Source organism: Astatotilapia calliptera, chromosome 19 (genome assembly GCF_964374335.1).
Source record: "Astatotilapia calliptera chromosome 19, fAstCal68.1, whole genome shotgun sequence".
NCBI lineage: Eukaryota > Metazoa > Chordata > Actinopteri > Cichliformes > Cichlidae > Astatotilapia > Astatotilapia calliptera.
The window spans coordinates 26,116,537-26,133,497 of NC_137440.1; positions in this window are offsets into that span (position 1 = coordinate 26,116,537).

The following is a 16,961-nucleotide window of genomic DNA, read 5'->3' on the forward strand; positions in this document are numbered from 1 at the left end:
GGAAGCATTGGTCAAATAAAGAATTCTTCTGGAGTTTTCAATATTTGCAGTGACCTTCAAAATCAGCTGAGGGACTCTCTGAAGGGCGGTTTACACTCTTCTGCAACCCCTACTGGCCTTGAGGTGATAGTACAACTCAAAGTCCATTAAAAGCTCCATTTTGCTGCACATAAATTACATAGATGCAGCAGCCAGTTGTGTATTTTTGATCTGGATGGGTCTATAACATGTTGCTGTTGACGCAAAGTACAAGAATGCGTTCACAATCAAAGCTAATATAGGAGCTAATGAGCTAACTAATCAAATGTAGTCAAGATTAGGTTATTATAATATCTTATTAGATTAATATAACCGGAAGTTATTTTCATTGTCAGTTTAAAGGATATGCTGTGCTGCTGCAGAGACGGAAGAATGGTGCAATCTGGACGCTGCGTGTACGCAACTTGTTCATATTTAGTTATGAACAAGTGCCATTAATGCATCCAATTGAACAATTATCCAGCATTTAGCTTAGCAAACCTGGTAAAAATAAACATCAGATAGCAGAAAAAAGCCTTGTTTTCCCTTTCAGGTGGATCCACTTATAATGATGTGATGTCATGTGAACACTAGAGTGTCCACTACTGAGATGGTGCGGATAAAAGCATGCATGGAAGTGGTTTGTGATTCCCCCCACACTTTCCGAGTTGTGCTTTTTTGTTTTCAACTAGATTGAAAGAAATTGATATGAACTCAAATGCTGTTTTTGCAAACTCTGGCGCTGATCTTCATTTTATTTTAAGGCCCACGAGTCAGGCTGTAACAACAACTCATCCATGCCGATGATGTAGGGGATACGTTTGCAAGGTGAAATCTCTTTGCAGACTGCCCAACATCCATGCCTGAAAAATGTTTGGGGCTTCTTTTTTTGAAAAAGTTTTGTTAGTGTGAGCAGAAACAGCATTTGATTTGGAATAAATGGATAGAAAATTTTATGTTTTTCTTCTGTTGATGATCATAAAGCTTACTTGAATCTTTAGAAGGTTTAACAGCAGAACTCGGCTCTTTCGTCTTCAACTGTCAGTGACCTGCAGAGCAGCACCATGGCGAAGGTTTATCAGAGAGAAGTCTTCTGTGATATTATAATATGCCCCCTTCATCTCTCGAGCTCCCGGAATAATTTTGTTTCATCTTAAAAGGCTGGAAGACGTTACAGAACTTCTAGACAGAAAACAAGTCCTTGAGAGGCTGTCCACGTGCTCAGATCTGACTGACAGTGAATCATTCATGGAGCGCAGGAAACATGATGAGAGCCTGATTAAGGACAGGGAGAGATGGGCTCCGATGTTAAATCAGCACAGACTGAGGGCTGATTAGACCAAAACCTTTACATGAAAAAGCAAAGAAACTTAAGAATCTTCTCTGGCTGGTGAATTGGGGTCTTTTTATGTGGTTAAAGTCACATCATGCACATGAATCCATGCTGGCTGCATGTTTATATATCAACTAAAAATTGCACAGACTTGTAAAGATCATTTCTCATCGGTGCCTATTTTCATTTTTGCAGTGTTGTGCTTAACATGTCATCAAAGCTGTGCCACCTACATGCAAATGTATAATCAAAGGTAAACGTGTGTACACACAGACAGCTACACGCACAGTTTTACAGAGATTTTTCTACTTCAAGCTCATGAATTCATAAGACAGTGTGTATGCCAGGCAGAGCAGACTAACATGACAGCCTCCTGACAGCTCCCGTACACAGGCAGCCTGCTTTGTGTTTTAGATATACAGTATATTTTGAAAGTTATTCAAGAGCAAGGGGGCGGAGGGAGCAGAAACACCACATGAATAAATAGAAATCAAACACTCACCGGCTGAGGTTTTGGCACTTTGAGCAGAGATATGGGGGAAGGTGTCAAGGGGTATGGCAACAGGGTTTGACAAGGGGGCCACGACGGGCAGCAGACGCTGTCAGAGAGCCAGGTGGTGATGCGTGAACTGGGGGAAAGGAGATTTTACGCTGTGGATTCCTCTGCCGATTGGTGGGGAGGACCGCAGGCTGCAAAATGCGCTTTTAACACACGTCCACCTGTCAGAGCTCTGTCTGGATTCTCACACGCTCATGCATGTGTGATAGCGGGCATGAAAACTTTGATTGTTGTGGAGGCATAACCGTGCAAGTCATTTGGTAAGCTGTGGTTAAACCGAGCACAGATTCCCAAGGTGTCGTTATGCATACTGGGGAATTGTGCAGCCTGTGATATACAGTACACACGTTCAGCCAACAGGTGTCTCTATATGTAGTGTGGCAGAAATTAGGGGTGCGGCTGTAAGTTAGACCACCTCCCTGTCTGATGTGCTTCCGAAAGGCCAGATTTTATGTCCAGTCAGAAACCTTAAACTTGTATTTTTGCACAAGTGTCAAATACATTTTAGTTGCCTAATCATTTCCTTTGAATTAAAGGACCTGAATTAGATTAAACCTACTGTAGTTACAGTTCTGTGGAAAAGTTTCAAGCAACCACTCATTTCTTTATATTTTGTTTCAGTGAGCTAGACTTTCTTTTACTTTGTAAAACGTCTTTGTCCAATCATGTTCAGTCCAGCCTTTGTTACTGACCTGTGAATCAGTCAAGCATGGAAAAAAGGCACCTAACTCAAAGGACAGACCAGTGTTGTGTCTACACAGAACAGAAAACCTAGCAAAGAAACACACTTAAATTGTATCTTTAAGCACATTTTAACGTCTTTCTTTGTGAAAAATGTCAACAATAACACGTTGATAGTATTTTTGCAACAACAAGGTGATTCCCAACAGGCTATTAGACAAAAACTAGAGAAATATACAGTAGGCAAAACCTATGTCTAAGTCACGTCATTAAGAAATAGGAAAAACAATCCAGCAAAGCTGACATGGGACCTGAGAGATATATCTGGACCTTCAGCTGATCCACCTACTGTTTGCCAAAGCCTCATCAGAAATGATCTCAGCCGATAGGTAGCTGTCAAGAAGCCATTCGTAATGAAGGGAAACAGTGAGAAAAGGCTGAGGTATGCCAAATTACACAAGAGTACTGAGAATCAGTGACAACAGGTCTGACAGAGTGATTAATCCAAATTTTTAAGATTTGGCTGAATACGTACAGACGAGGTCAGCAGACAGATCCAACAGTGAGTGTCTACAGCCATCTGTGAAACAGGATAGAGGCTCTGTCATGGTTCAGGGCTGCATTTCAGTCTGTGGTGTTGGTCATGTTGTTAAAATTGATTCAGTTATGAACACAGAAAGGTCCCACAAGATTTTGATCCATCAAGCAAAACCTTTTGAAAGCCACCTGATTGGCAGTGGCTTCATTTCTCAGCACGATAATGATCCCGAACACTCTGCCAATTCAGTAAAACCATACCTGGATAAAAAAAAACACGCAGTGGAACACAAACACACATCAGTCATGGATCGGCCCGAACCTGAACATTATTTTAATGGATGAAAAGGCAGCCAACAACCGAAGAAGAAGTTTTGAATGTCCTTCAAGAAGCCTGGAGAACTATTTCTGGAGACCACTTAACCGTTACTTCCATCTGTGTTTGCACACGTTTGAATAAACCGCTGCACCTATTTCCCACCTTTGTCGCATAATATAAAGAAATGAGGGGTGACTCATGACTTTTGAACAGTGCTGTGCATTTGCATGTGAACTAATTCTTTCTTGGGCCCATTGCTGAAACACTGGATTACTATTAAAAATAAGGCCTTCCTTTTTGAGGCAATAAGAAGACTGACAGATGGTTTTTAAAGTAGCACAATTTCTTAAATTGAGAAATATTAAGAAATGAGGGATGACTTCTTAGTGGAAAAATATTTTGTTTTTACACATAATTACATTAGTTTAATTTCATGTTTAGGGAACATTTCACCAAAGGACACTTTGCTGTATCTATAGAGTGGCAGAGGAATCTGACAGAATGACAGTATTCATAATAGGGACAATAGCACATTGGTGTAGTATAGTGCTGCTTTCTTAAGTCTTTGGTTTGGTAACCCAAATAGCAAGGAGGTCTGGCCCGGATCTGGTATCAAGTATCAAGGTCTGGCAATGATGCCACTGTTTATGCAATGGCATGCCATATCTGGCCCGATTATGGTTTGGTGTGGCCCAGGCCATAGAAAACAGGTCTTCCTTGGATCCGGCATCAAGCTGGCACTTCTGACTGACCGGTGTTATGGCAGGGTGTATGTCAACCAGATGTGGACCAGGTCTGGCAATGATGGCACTATTTATGCTCCTATTTTCTTATTTTAGTTAGAAGACCCAAATGCCATGTTGCAATACTATACAGCTATGGTTGCCAATGTTTTGACAGGTTTGTGAGCGTACACTTTATCCAAAACCTAGTAACGGTTTACTCATCTTTGCTGTAATCATGTTGTAACATCATGTTGTGGCACATGTTGTTATTACATGGCTTGATTTAGGTACACATTAGGCTGACATCTGGGGCCAGAGCTGAAACTGTTCTGGGCCAGCACAGGGCCAGCAGTGTGTCTATAACTGGCCCGTGGCTGCACACAACTTACACATGGCCCACATACTGCAAAGAATGATGGCCCTTTGGTGGCCCAGATCAGTTTTGTCAGAGTTAATCCACACATGGGCCAGCACAGGACCACCAGTGTGTCTGCAACTAGCCTTGTGCTGGCCCATGTGTGGGCCAGGTCTGGCAAATTAATTCTGGGCCACCAAAGGGCTGTCATTTTTTGCGGTATGTGGGCCATGTGTAAGCACACTGTGTGGGCCAGATCTGGGCCATACCAATTTTGCTATGTGGAAAGGAGTAGATTTGACCAAAATAACCAGATCGGCTCAGATTAAGGTATAAAAAAGACAGTGATAGTGAGATTTTTGTACTTGTATATAACTAATTTCTATAAACATTTTTATTTTTTCAGCACTAAGTTTGTGAAACACGTATAAATTAAAGGAAAAATTCATTTATGTGGCAGGGGTCCTATCACTCCCCCCCTCTCTGTCTCTCTCCATCTGTCTCTCTTTGCATTTCCCGAGGGAAAAGCCGGACAGTGGGCAGAGTGTTTTCTCGGATCCGGCACTGGGAAGCAAAGGCAAAAAGGCAGAGAGTTGGGAGAAAAGCTCCCATTCACATCCCCATAATACTCTATTCATGAAACCCCATGTGCTTTTATTATTTAAGTCTTTCTCCCAGCACAGAGAGCTCCATCCTGTCTTATTGTGAAGCCATCATCTAAGGAGCTATTTCCACAGAAGCAAAAAATAGTCCTATTTGTGAAATACTGATTATCTAAAATGGGACCCCAGGGCCTCGATGGAAGGGAATACCGGATTCCACAGGCTTCCTCATCCCGCTGGTGGATTATGTTTTTTTTCTTAGCTCTTCTTTCCCTCATTCTAACTCGGCTTGATATCATTACACAGGCGTTGGATACCAACTGTCACAGGGTACAGACTGTAATGCATCACTTGTCTGCATGAAAATATATAATTATGCTCATCTAACAAGTTTTCAAGGCCAAATGGAGGTAATATCTCTTGTGTGAAACAATAATCTTGCAATGCATCAGTATAATTGAAAAGAAAAAAACTTGCTCCATTTGCTTATTTGTCACCTTGCAGGAAATGTGCTGCGTGCTGACAGCTGAAAAAAGTAGAAAGGATACCAGTAATTAGCTTTGTGTGGGTGGACTTGTGTAGATGCTGCGCATGAGCACGAGTTTGTGCTTGTGTGTCTTATGTGTATTTGTCCAGCTCACTTGGATTACAGTGTTCTGTCGTACCTGCCTGTATTTGTTTAGTGAACACTCCAATCAACACCCACGCCTATTGTTTCCATAATCAAATCACATGAAAGCCATACTAATTGAACAGGTATTGATGGAAACACTTTGATTCTCCCTTTCTGTAGCCCTGGAGATGACAGCTTCATCATCATGCAGGGCACAGCAGGATGATGAGACACTAAATACACACTGAAAGACAAATTTGGAGATGAAGACAGACAGAAATCTTTGCAAAAAAAGAAAGAAAGAAGAAGATTGATGAACATTAAGTTAGGGCTTTACAAGGAAACAAAGAGAGATATATGCTATGAGAGAAAGACCTGAACTGTCACATGTACAGTATGTGTGCAATCAGGACGATGGTGCTAAATACTGGCAATCAAGGCAGATTCATCAGAGCCTTCTTTTTCTGCCAAGGAAAGCAGCACACTGTAATTATGTAGACATCAGCCTTTGCGACAGCCACCCGCGCTAGTTGTAATTTTGCCCAATTTGCGTTCGAAAGCTTCAAACGGCCTATAATTTGAATCCCTTCAGCTTTATGGTAATGTGTTAGCATTGACTGTCGCACCTTTGTGCTCTCTTAAAATGAGCATATGTGTTAAAAGATGCGCTGGAGGGAATTTTGTGAGGACAAGATTGTTGACTTAAGAGAAGACTTAAGCTTTATGGACCTGTATCTCATTTTATTTGTTTATGCCAAAAAAAAAAAGAACAAAAAACCAAAAACAAAAAGAACCAAACTTTATCTGGGGATTTTCTGGTACCTTTTGAGAATTTAACACATTTCTGTCTCCACATCATTTTAATCTGTTTTTAGAGTTATTTGAAGCACATTAGAACGTTAAAATGTTCTATAATTCATAAAAAAAAGAAAAGTTGTTATGAAAATGTATTTTTTGCTTCTGTAGATCAGCACTCATGCTATTTTTAGATTGGTTGGAGTTCTATTGCAGTGTCCTCATGTATCTAAAGGAGAACATTTCCTACATGATGTACGTGCTACCACACAGCACACTAAAAAATGTGTTTCTTATCATCCTATTTCCTAAAATGAAGGCAAAGTAGGAGATCCACGGTGTGGTCAGAACGTTGACTCATTCAAATAAAAATAAGAGAAGATATGACACACAAATGTCATGAACCCTGTATGACCTATGCCCTCTATATTTCCGTCCATATGGTCAATAAGAAGGCGTTAATGATGCAATCAGAATACAATAATGTCTTTAGAGTCAGAGGTCAACACTGACAAAGTGACATTTATAAGTGAAATCTGCTCATTGTGGATCAAACCTGAAACAGCTACCAGTAGATGAGCGGGGAGAAAACAGGATGTTGGGGTCAAAGGTTCCTCTGCTTCACATTGCATGGGACCTCATAACAAGCCTGCAATGCTTGTTATGAGCAATGCTGCTCCGTCTCTCTCCTACCCCGCCCACCCGCCGCCTGCTCAGTGTCTTCTTTCTCTCTGAGGGCTTCTTAATGACTAACCTGTCAGGATTAGCATCTCTCCCTATTTCACACTATGGTATCCAGCTTCCTCCTCATCCTCTAATGAACAGCTCCAGCTCCAAGGACAGAGCAGACAGGGGTGAAGACAGATGAAAAGCTCAAAAGCTCACATCACAGCCCAGCTTCACATTTCAGGGCTCCACACCACCCGCGTCGAGCCAAGCTGGCTTTTTTCTTCTCTTTCGCCCCCTTTTAACATCCTCTGTCATTCCCTGCTTCCGATGGTTAAGACAACTTAATTAATCACTGTACAGCTCTAATGAATTGACCAGCCAGGGTGTATTGATCCCTGGGGTATCAACGGCTCGCCTTTGTGAAGTTTAATACCCTCTTCTGAGCTCAGAGATCAAACGTCTTGAGAAAAAGTGGGAAGGAATATCCCGCTGAAACCTTTTTTTTAAAGGAGTGATAGGAGGTCGGTTCCAAAGACACTGGCTAAAGCCACTTCAGCAAATATGTGCATTAGACCGAAAGCAAATCCTCCTCTTCTCTCCTCCTCTCGCCTCAGCTTGTGTTACATGTGTCACATTTATAGAAATAACATTCCTTTCATCAAGGGAATTAGTGTTATTTCAGGTTGTCTCAAATCAGAAGAAGAGCTTACAGCTTATTAAAGTGCACCACTACTGAGGATGCTGGGGGATTTGGCAGTTGTCTTCGAGGCTGGATCGCTTAGATCTTTTTCTGGGCCGAGGTTAGATTAGGCATTGATCTGAAAGGCTAATTTGATGCCACATTACAGCTGTGAAATTACAGCACTGTACGCCTCTCATTTAGGTCTGTGAGCTGGACAACTCCCTCTCCACTTCTCAGAAATCAGTTATGTAAATGCATGCTGAGTAGCAAGTAATAGCTCGGCCAATTATGGCAGCAAAATGGAGGAGCAACTGGAGAATTCAATCGTTAGACGTCAATTGATAATCGAAAACACGTTCCACATCTTTATCCATATCACAGGTCTGTTTTACACTCCTTTAGATCACACCACAGGCCATGCAGGCCATAGTGTGCAATTGACGGTATGCCATAATGCCATACCACAACCCCCAGACAATATCTTAATCAGTGTGTTCAGTAGGTTTGATAAGACTGTAATTACCTGCAGCTACAGCAGTTGTTTTTGTTGTGAACAAGAACAAATGCCAAATTAGAGGAAAGTAAATGCCAAATGCAAAAACCCCCAAATGAGACCATCTACATACAGCTGTAAAACAACTGACTTCTAATACCACATTTGTCCTTGGAGTGGGCCTTCATTTAGATTTTTTTGACTGTATCCTGCAGAATTGTGATGCTCTTGTGATGACAGATCCCAGCCCTGACTTCAGTAGCTACTAAACCCCCTGACTTCAGTAGATACAATTACTGTAAGTGTCGCACGGATGCACAAAGCCACATGATGATGGAGAATATTAACCACGCTGCTGCACCTGGTAACACTCATGAAACCAGTTTTAAGAAGTTCCTCTTACCACTTCCCAAGTGAGGATGAAGATCATTTCTCTAGGGAACTTTTAAGACCTCTGAGGAAGCAGATACTGTATCACTAAGTGTATGCTTTAACACATGCACAGTGTCACACGAGGAGGAAAATACTAACCACACTGTTGCAGCTGGTAACAACCATGACACTAATTTTAAGAAGTTCCTCTTACCACTTTCGAAGTGAGGATGAAGCGCATACCTCTAGGGAACTTTCAGTCTTCTGCTTACTTAATGTTTTTGATGATGATTTTGCGATCTCTCCGGTAGAAATCGTGGTAGCACTTTATAATTCAGCCTGTGACAAAGAGTGTAATTCCCCTAGAATTAAATGGAATTTCTATGTATGTACTAAAATTATGACTGAAATACATTTACCTAGACATACATAGCAGAAGATACAATAAAAAAATGGTAAATGGCCTGTATTTATATAGCGCTTTACTAGTCCCTAAGGACCCCAAAGCGCTTTACATATCCAGTCATCCACCCATTCACGCAGACATTCACACACTGGTGATGGCAAGCTACATTGTAGCCACAGCCACCCTGGGGCGCACTGACAGAGGCGAGGCTGCCGGACACTGGCGCCACCGGGCCCTCTGACCACCATCAGTAGGCAACGGGTGAAGTGTCTTGCCCAAGGACACAACGACCGAGACTATCCAAGCCGGGGCTCGAACCGGCAACCTTCCGATTACAAGGCGAACTCCCAACTCTTGAGCCACGATCGCCCCAATAGAGTAAAGGCTACTAATTCAAGATTTTACATTAAAGAAGAAATAATTATACTGTTAGTTATTGTAAGTAGTGCGTCTGAGCACAATTTCCAAGTATGTTAGTGGAGACCCAAAGCTACATTTCTCCAGAAATGTCCATATCACTTTTTTTATATGTAATAAAAGAGCATAACTGAGTAGTGAAACATTAATTATGCGTACCAGTATAATACATAATATAAATGTAAAAAGCCCATGCTCCTGAAAGTACAGTGTATTTACAGTGTAAGATGGGGAAAGTTTGTTATGTCATGGAAAAACAACAAAATTAAAGTTGCTGCTTAAAATTACTTATGTGCTAATTACTATTACTTGCAGTATAAATGGTTTTTATCTAAGAACTCGAATTATTATGCCCTTATTCTAGTTTATCTACCACTAAGTATTTGTAAATAAATATAATGACAACATATTTTCAGGTGAAATAGATAAAAATTTATTGAAGTCTATGGGAATTACACACTTAGTACCATGCTATATCTTGCCTTCATAATACAGACGTACAGAGGAGGAAAAATGAAGGGAACCAGAGCACAGCTGAAATGCTGCAACCCTCAAAGTCATTGCTGAACTACAGCTAGGGACACGAAGCAGCTCACATGGCAATATGTGCTGTGGAGACGCTCGAGACCACACGGGATGTACTGAGGTGACAGTATGAAAATGCACATGTTTAACTGACTCCAAAACAGAAGCCCCACCTTCAATGAAAGTTATGGCCCGACCCTTTCATACTGTATGTAGTAAAACCTTGTGGAATAGTTTCTTTACACCAATTTGTATAATTTCTTTTAAAAAATATGTAATATTGCAGTTATATAGGTGCGTACGTCTGTAGATTGTACTTGTCTGTTTCAGGATTTTCAAGGACTACTTTCCTGCACAGCTGTGTTGCATGGTGACTGAGTGAGTGACTGCCTGGTTGGAGATGCCAGCAGATTTAAGCGGAAAGGACACTCTCTCCGTCTCTGATCCACACGCCACAGAGCACTCGCACAATGGAGTTAGTCACTGAAGTCTATCTGCCATAAACTAAATCCCTCTCACTCTCTGCAACTCCCTCCATCCCCCCTCAACTGTCCTGTCCTCATCTCTCTCTTTCTTTGCTTTCAGTCTCTGCCACACACACACACACACACACACACACACACACACACACACACACACACACACACACACACACACACACACACACACAATAAAATGCTCTTTAACTTTTGCTGAATACCCAAGCGTAATAACCACTCTCTCCTCCTCACCCCCTCCCCCATGCTGATGCATTGGGTGGGATTATGTGCGAAGGCTGTGTGCCATGCCGTCCCCCTACCGCACAGGGCCGTGTGCCGCTGGCCCATGTCTGCATGGCTGACTGTATTAAACATAAGCAGCTTTACTTGATAGGGCTCTATCCAGCTTTAATTACCACAAACTCACAAAGTCTGCGGACAGCACTCCTCGCTCTCGCCACTTTGCAGAACAAACAGGGCAAAAGCCACTCATCTGTAATTCTGCAAAGAGAGAGATGATGTCAGCGCAGGAACAATGGCAGTTCTCATGGTAAAACAAGATATGCGATTTGCGTTTGCCATCTTTAGAAGCATCAGCTGTAATACCGACTGTGATGGTGTGACGATGTTAAAAGGATGCAGTCATTGTTATGGCACTGCTGGAAGGAACGAGTGACCTGGATTTGCTCAGTGCCTCTGCAGTGTAAATACTGAAACTCGTGTCTTGAGCTGGTTTTACACATGTAGTGCAGAACTTAAGATTTTTTTCAGACGTGACCCAGTGTGATGTCCATTTGCAGAGATATGCAGAAATGTAAACACAGCATAGTAACAGAACCCGCAGCTAGACAGCGGACCCTCATCCTGCGGTCTGTCTCCTGTATGTCCTGCAGCCCACTTCCCTAAACAATAATGAAATGGAGTATTTCTAGTAACATAGCTAACAATTATTATATATCCTGGCCTTTAGATAAAAACAGAACAACTTGGAACAACTTTCTCAGCACGTTTTTACTGACATCTGTGTGAAGACAACTGTACTGTAGTCGGTCCCAGACTTATATATTTTTGTAATCTAGATTACTTTCCCCCCTTTGGACTCGTGTTATATCAACAAATCGTGATGGGGTGGGATGAGATGGCCTGATTATGAGTCTGCCCCGGGGGTGTGGACCATAACTGGCTTATTTCACACAAGTCCAGATTCAGTCAATTTAATTTAAAGGTTATTAGTCAGGAAATTTGTAGTGACACAAGAATAAACTGTGGAACACATCTGCTCAACAAGAATGTCAAAAGAGATTTGCTTTGGCTTTACAGTTAATAAAGAGGAGTAGCTCAAGTTAATAAACCAGCCTGTTAGAAGTTAGATAACCCAGTCTGTCAAAACAAAGGAGAATAACTACTTACTTTACTTTTTCACAACAGGATCAAAGTGGCACCATTAAAATATATCCTGCCATTTTTTGGATTAATTTAAGCTCATGGATCAATTGCTTGCTCTTTGATAAATGTTTAGTGATGTTTGGGGACAAGCGCTCCACATGACTCTAAATGGATGTGATATGTGTTTGTTGTGGGCGCCAGCAGATGTGTTTTGACATCGTGAGTGGCACTTTGACCTTAAACACAGAAGGGCCAGTGGAGGTCTTAATCCAGCATGCTGACAGCCTGTCAGCACCAATATGTACATCCCAGTAAACCCACTGTTCTGAAAGAATTAAGGGCATTTAAGTTGTGCTGCTGACAAGACGAATAAGTTGACCACACTGTAATTGCTCAAAGAGGACTTTAGGATGTCACAGTGCCGTGCCATAAATTAATTATCCTAAAGGGCTTAGTGAAAGTCAGTGTGATGGCTTACACTGAACCAAAGAGGTTGAATGGAGGAGAGCGTGCAGCCGTGAGTGCAAAGTTGAGCAACCGTAAATTCAACACAGTAGTTATGAGTCTCATCAAGGCAGCTTGACTGAGTTATGACCTGCTGTGGAAATGCTGTTTGTGTCCTGACTGAGGGGTGCATCATCATCTCACTGAACGCCTCAAGACAGAGGACTGAGAATCAGAAACACGTTGTGCCATTATAATGAAAAAATGCTCACATTTAAGAAAGCTGGTAGAAAGAAAAAAGGGAAAATAGACTCAGTTTGAAGTCTGGTGGTAGGTAACTATCTGTGGTTGTGTGAGTGTTGGTCTGCATGTGTGTGTGTTTATGTCTGTGAAGTTGTCACAGTACCCTTGCAGCCCCCCGGGAACCACCCGGCTGCCTGCTGTCAGTGGAAATCATCCATCTTTCCTCTTATTTTCCCTGCCTCTCTTTTATTCATTCTTCTCTTTCTCTTTTCCTCTTCACGTTAAATCTCTCAGTATTTATTACTTACTAAATTGATCGTTTTAGGCCACTTAGCACGCATTTGAAGACAGCATTAGATATCAAAACCCAGAATGTTTGGTGTATTATCTGAACTGTGCTCTGCATTTTTACTCAAGAATTCTCAAGTTTGAAATCTGTGACTCTAACCAGCACTGGGCTCACTTGACCACGCTCTCCAGTTATGAATCGTGCGTGTCCCCACATCATGTGTAACTCTAAGACAGCTCTGCTTTTCAAGGCTGCTGCTTTAATTTGGCTTCATGCAGAGGACTGTTGGGCCTTGAGAGCATTTGTGCTGTTTGATGTAACAAGCTGACCTAATTACCCACTAACAAGTTACGCCGAGACACAGCTGAGTACCAACTCCAGCATCATCGCTTGTGCTGTAATAGACCGTTGCTAGGTTACCATCAACGGCAACTAAATTCATTGCAATTTAATGTAAAATGTTGCAGTTAGAATGAGGAAATATCAAAAAGGCCAAACTTCTTGCAAGCATTCATAATAATGTTAGATGCTGCTTACCAATTATTTAATTTGTTGTTTACACACAGCAAAGTAAATAAATAAATAAATAAACATGGGTGGTGATCCTGGCAATCACTGACAGGGTACTGTCTGTAAACCTCTTTTTTCTGGTGCATTTTGTGGAGTACACACAAAACCACAAATTATATTTAAAAACTGTGTTTTTCTAATGAACAAAACACATTGTCCTGATAACTGTTTAAAACATATAATTATTTTTAGAAACAAACTCGCTTTCACTTTGAAAAAAGATGGTACAGTCAATAAAATGTAAATAAATATAATGTACAGCTCACACAAACCCATATTGTATTAGATTAGATGAAACTTTATTTATACCTTGGGTGGGTTACTCTGGGAAATTCAGTAATATCTTAGTACTAGTAGTAGTATTTTTTTACAACAGCATGGCTTCACTGTAGAAAAGTCCAGGGGATGGACTGGTCCGCCTGCAGTCCAGAAACATTTTGCCCACTATGAAAGAGAAAAGTATGACAAAGAAGATCCAGAAGAGTGCTGAGCAGCTAGAATCAAATATCACACAAGTACAGGACAACTCTTCCAAATGTCCAGCAGCCGGTTCCCTCAGTTCAGAAGTTTACAGACTGTTGTTAAAAGTATCTGGGATGCCACACAGTGTAAACATGTCCCAACTCTTTTATGTGTTCCTGCCATCAAATTCAAAATGACCTTTTTTTCTTAACATGGTATAACTTCCCAGTTTAAACATTTGATATGCTTTCTGCGTTCTAATGCCAATAGACTATGGATTGAAGAGATTGGCAAACCTTTGTATTCTGTTTTCTGGGTTGTAAATGCACCTGTGTCTTTGTGTCTTTAAACAATGGTTTTCTTTTGGACTACCTCCCAGTGTTTTAAACATAGCCATGAACAAGAAAAACATAAAAGGGGAGTCTCTCCAGCAGCGATTTAAGTGTGGAAGGTGGGTTCAAGGGTGTGACCACATGTTCAAAAAGAAAACTCTACTCATTGTAGAGCTGTTGTTGCTCAGGTGAAATTTCCAGACATTGTCTTCTCGCTTAAGCATCTATTTGCATCTATGGTTCCGCCCCTTGCCTCCTATGCTATTTGCTGCTGACAGTTTTGTCTTTATTCTCGGAGGTTTTGCACACTGCTTATTTTTGCAAGACGATGCTGATGTCTTCTTGCAATTCAAAGGGAAAAAGGAAAAAAACAAACAAACTACTTCTTTACTGTCAAATACTGCAAGTTATAATATAAATCAATTAAAAACGTGTGATCACACCCAGTCTGTGCTATAAGGATATTCGGGTAATACTTTCACACAGGGCTCTGGGGACTGAAGGGTAGTGCACTGAGGCTCATCCCAGTTTTTCCTATGTGCTCTCTCATTGTCCTTTTTGAATTCCTAACCCCATCATTCCTTCAATTACTCTTCCCATCTTATAGTGAGGATGCTTCATTTCTTGATTGGCATCCTACCTCATCTTTCACACTCAATCCCAGAAATGCATCTGTCCTGCTCTGTGTTTTTTTCTCCTCAATTCTCCAGCAGAGCCTATCACTCCCACCTCTACTTTCCCCAGTGGGTTCTTTTTTTCTTGATGAACTGCCACCTCCCAATTGTTTGCCTTCCAGTGCCTCATCTTCATCACTTTCAGGGAATAGAGAAATTCAATATGAATTGCTGTCATTATTGCAAGGACAGACTGAGGGAGAAGGAAGGGGAGAGCAAGAGAGACAGAAAGAGATAAATAGACCAGAGCGTGAAGAAAAAATAAAAAAGATGGGAGGTGGAAAGGATAAAATCTATATTCACTCCCTTTAATGTGCCAGCGATAACCACAGAGGCCAGGCTTCTCTTTTCAAAACCATCTAAACAAGGGCACAACTAAAAGCCCCGAGAGCCTATCAGCCAAGCCTTGCCACTGCTAGCCTGTCAATAGAGCAAAGCCATGAGCTCCGAGAGAATAAAAACACATCTATGCCCTGAGGCCAAGTACATATGTACCATATAGTTTCATTTTCTTCACTATAACAGCATGTGCATATGCAAGTGTTGGCCCATCACTCATTACTTAATTACTGGGATATAAAGCAGAAGCGATACAGGAGTGTGTAGAGGGCTTTTTATTTCTAAAATTACTGATACAGCTTCAAGAAGGAACACAACAGTTTATTTTTTAATTCATGTAATTTTTTAACATAATCATTGCAACCAATAAGGCGTCCAGTGTGAAAGCAGCAAGGGAGGCAAAAAAAGCAAGAGACACAGTGTTTTCAGGAGGAAGCCACTTAAATAGGCACAACCCAGTCTGCCATCAAGGGAGAACCCCAAGATATGAATATCAAAAATAAAATAAATAAATTGCACAATACTTTTAAAAACAATACATTGGGGGAAAAAAACAAAGGAAAAAAATCAAACAAAAAAAATGCAGACTGCAGGAAATATGACAAAGTACGACCCAAATTAAAACTCTTATATCGAAACAAATATTCAGTTAATGACATTTTTATTTGTGAAAAGGTTTAATAAAAACTCCATTAAAAGAAATACATTATTTTATGGTTCAGATTTTAAGGGGTTAAGGATCATGCTGACAAACACAAGCAGACAACAGCTGTGATAGTGACCTGTAACATTATACACAGCAAAAAAAAAAAAAAAAAAAAAAAAAAAAGCTGAAGGAAGCAATTAAATTATCACAGATTTAACAAGGTGCTGGAAAGTCTAAAATCTCTGAGGAATGCTCAGAGATTTTAGACGTCTTGACATGATGGCGTCACAGAGCTGCTGCAGATTTGTTGGCTGTACATCCATGATGTGAATCTCCTGATCCATCACATCCCAAAGGTTCTCTATTGGATTGAGACCTGATGACTGTGGGGTCGAGTGAACTCGCCATCATGTTTAAGAACCCAGTTTGAGATGATTTGTGAAATGTTATTTCTGGAAGCAAACGTTAGACCAACGGGTACGCTGTGTGATTGACATATATTGTGGTATTTCAACACTGCTTTCTTGTAACAGTGTTCTTCTATTGTTCTATTCTGGTGATTCTGTGTCTGCTCTTAGCTGACAGGAGTGGCTCCCGGTGTGGTCTTGTGCTGCTGTAGCCCATCTGCTTCAAGGTTCAACGTGCTTCACATTCAGAGATTCCTCTGCATACTTTGGTTGCAATCAAATGTATAATCGTGTGTAAGAAATAGTGCTTTATTACATCATCTTAAAAACAGTGATCTCCTCAATGATGTCCTCTCTGTTCCTCATGAATCAAAATGCTTCTTAGCGATTTAAAGAGGGACTTGAAACACATCCAAAGGTGAAAATTAAGTGAGAATTTAAAAAATTGCTTCTGTGGCAGATGTTGTGGATTATATATATATATATATATATATATATATATATATATATATATATATATATATATATATATATATATATATATATATATATATATATATATACATACATACATAAAGCTCTTTTTACT